The sequence below is a fragment of the Spea bombifrons genome, chromosome 2, assembly GCF_027358695.1.
Source record: "Spea bombifrons isolate aSpeBom1 chromosome 2, aSpeBom1.2.pri, whole genome shotgun sequence".
In the NCBI taxonomy this organism is placed as follows: Eukaryota; Metazoa; Chordata; class Amphibia; order Anura; family Pelobatidae; genus Spea; species Spea bombifrons.
The window spans coordinates 114,834,974-114,838,051 of NC_071088.1; positions in this window are offsets into that span (position 1 = coordinate 114,834,974).

Consider the following 3,078-nt stretch of genomic DNA (forward strand, 5'->3'; position numbering starts at 1 on the left):
TTGAATGCACAAACCCTGAAATAAATAAGATCATAAAAAATTATACCTCATTCATTCATATAATTGTCATGTGACAATAGGTTTTTGCCATAGGTACTAAAACACTTCTTAAACATTTTTGTGTTGACTGAAAGGTCTGAAAACCAAAATAAACTGAATACAGCTGAAAGCACACAACTAAAACCAAAATTCTACTTTTAAAAATTATTTTGGTTTAATTTTTTTATGTTTTTTTCTTTCATGTTTTACCATATTGTATTTGGTGTATTCTTTTAACTAAAATCATGTTAATATGTACTATATATATTCTCCTTAATTTTAAACTAAGTTCTCCAGTCAGACAGTATGCTTTTATTCCCTTAATGGGCCTAGTAATACGGTGATTGCTTACAAAATTGGTTTAGTGGCATTAAGTTTGGAATTGAATTTCCCAAGCATCTATATCTGCATTATTTGTGTACAAATGTTCTTTGTTTTGTGGACCAGCATTTGTGTTGTTCATCACTAGCACTGCCGCTGTGGGTAAATGACCAAAGACAAAGATCTTTTTGGTAGTGTTGGTGGGTCTGGCATCCACCACCCTATGGCCATATTATTTATTTTTTTGCTTGTAGGAGAAAGAAGTTGTGCAGGTATTCAGTTCTAAAAAAAAGTGAAGACAACAGCAACCATAGTCATTGGAAGCTAAATGGAGTTTTTGTCTTTGCGAGTACACAATGCAGTGTAACAGGTGTGCCCACTTCCAGCTCTCTACATACAGAGCACAAGCAGATGAGCAGGTTTATGCATCCTTGGTTCCTTACACGGCTCCACCTTCCTTTCTTTGTAGAACTATGGGTATAGAAAATAATAAAGCACCCCTCCAGTATTGCAGAGACCTTAGATGACATGCTCAGGCAGAAAAAGTCAGAATATTTACCCAAACATAACATATGTAACGTAACCTTGTATCTGCTTAAATGTAATTGAAATTAGGATTCGTGTGAATTCTGCAGGATGCAAAAGGAAGTTGCAGGGGGTCTCTGGGAGAGTGGTTTTAAATAGTGTCAGCTTTGAAAGGCATCACACAGAGCTACAATCATCTGGAAACTTATTATAAAATAATTTACTGCTGGTACCTCACTCCTGCTAGGCTCCATAAGATGAACTCCTCTGTAAATGATAGATGCTGGAGAGGGTGTGGGGGTGAGGGAACCCTGTCTCATGTTTGGTGGCACTGCATGAAGGTTCAGAGGTTTGGAGGAATGTTTATAAGCTTGTGAGTGATATAGCACCTTCTATAGGCCCTTTTTCTCCCAAGCTTTTGGTACTTAAAATGCTACCGACCACAATAACTGATAGGATACTAATAGAACATGTGTGAGGGCCCGGGTGATCAGGTTGGGTAGGAGCCTCATTGCAGGGGATACCTAGGGTTCTGTCTGCACACGGCGATGCATGGTAACCGAAGGATAAGACAGACAGGCACAAAGGAATACACCACAGGCAGAATTCCAGGTAATGCTATGAATTGTATATTATGGTAGGAAGCCCACTTGGAAGGGCTGAAGTCAGGGACAATACAGGATCAGGTACACAGGAAGCCAGGAACGAGTCAGGATCAGGGACAGGGTCAGACCAATTGGTTGATGCCAGACGAGCCCCTGCTGGCGACCAATAGGGTCTATCGTACAGACTTTTAAAATCCTGGCCCAGCAACTTGGCCGGGAGAGACCACTGGTCTCCCTGCTCCAACAGTTAAAGGTCTGTACAAGCAACTTTATTGATCTTTTAACTGTTGGAACAGGGAGACCAGTGGTCTCTGCCAGCTAAATTAGCCCTTGATGGCGAACCTACGGATTTCCCCTCCTGTTATCTACAATAAGGTAGGCTAGATGGGGAAGGGACCAGGGAGATTAGTAGACGAAGACGAGCACGAAGATTCTTCGTGTTGTGTGTCTTCGTCTTCATGTACATTTTACCGCCACTATCTTCACTTCTTCGGGAACAACGAAAACGCACTCTTCGTGTTCATTTTCATGTTCGCCCGAAGATGAATGCACAAGTCTAATGTGTGTGTATATATATATATATATATAAGTATTAACCTCCTTTTTTTTTCCTCTCCCCCATGGATGATATTATAGATTCTTTTAACTAATTTTTTTCTCCTGTGCTCATGGTAGACAACCATGTTATTTTAATACGTATGTTTACCTATATGCCTAAGACGTATTGTGTTATTACATTTAATCACTGTATTTTATTATCATTAATATGTATTAATGCTTATGTTTGATGGATGGATACTACAGTACCATTTCCCTTCCCCTCCCCTGTTTAGTCTTTTTGATCCCCTTATTTTATTATTGTTGTATTTTGTAAACTTTAATAAAATATATTTGAAAGAAGTTGCAGGTGGCGGTTTCTATCACCTTTATCTCACCACAGTTTACCTAGAATGCATAGGAATCCTAATTTCACTCCCAAATACAGTCAGGTTTTGAATTTAGTCACTTCAGACAGTCACTGGCCTTTTCTCTGCACACACAATTTAGCCATGCAGAAAAAGACAGTTCACTAGTTGTCCTTGGTCAAGAGGAAGAAATGCTCTTATTGTGAAATCCTTGGTCGAGTTAAACATTTTTGCATAGGGTCTTGATTTAAGTGAGCGCTCAGACCCCCCTGCCCAATAACATGTTTGTAATAATTTCTGAATGCTTTATGTTGAATCTTGACATCCTTGAGATTGCTTACATTTATATTTCGCACAAGAACTCACCTATCCATGGCCTTTGTCAACCTTCAACCCTCACAAAGTGGAAGCCTCCTGAAGGTTTCAACACAGCAGCAATAATTGCAATAATCTAAGGATGATGCAAATCCTGGCCAGCATCTCATAAAAAAAAGCTTCATATTGCCAAGTAGGCTGCAAAATTCAGACTTCAGGTCTGAATGAAGCAGAACACTGGGATGTATTGTATCCAGGCGTTGTGCTTCTCTCGAACCTGCAGACATCACAATCAAGTTCTTTTTGTCATGAGGTATGCAAATCCAGAAGGCAGTCATGCTCACCCACTATGTATACCATGGATGCAG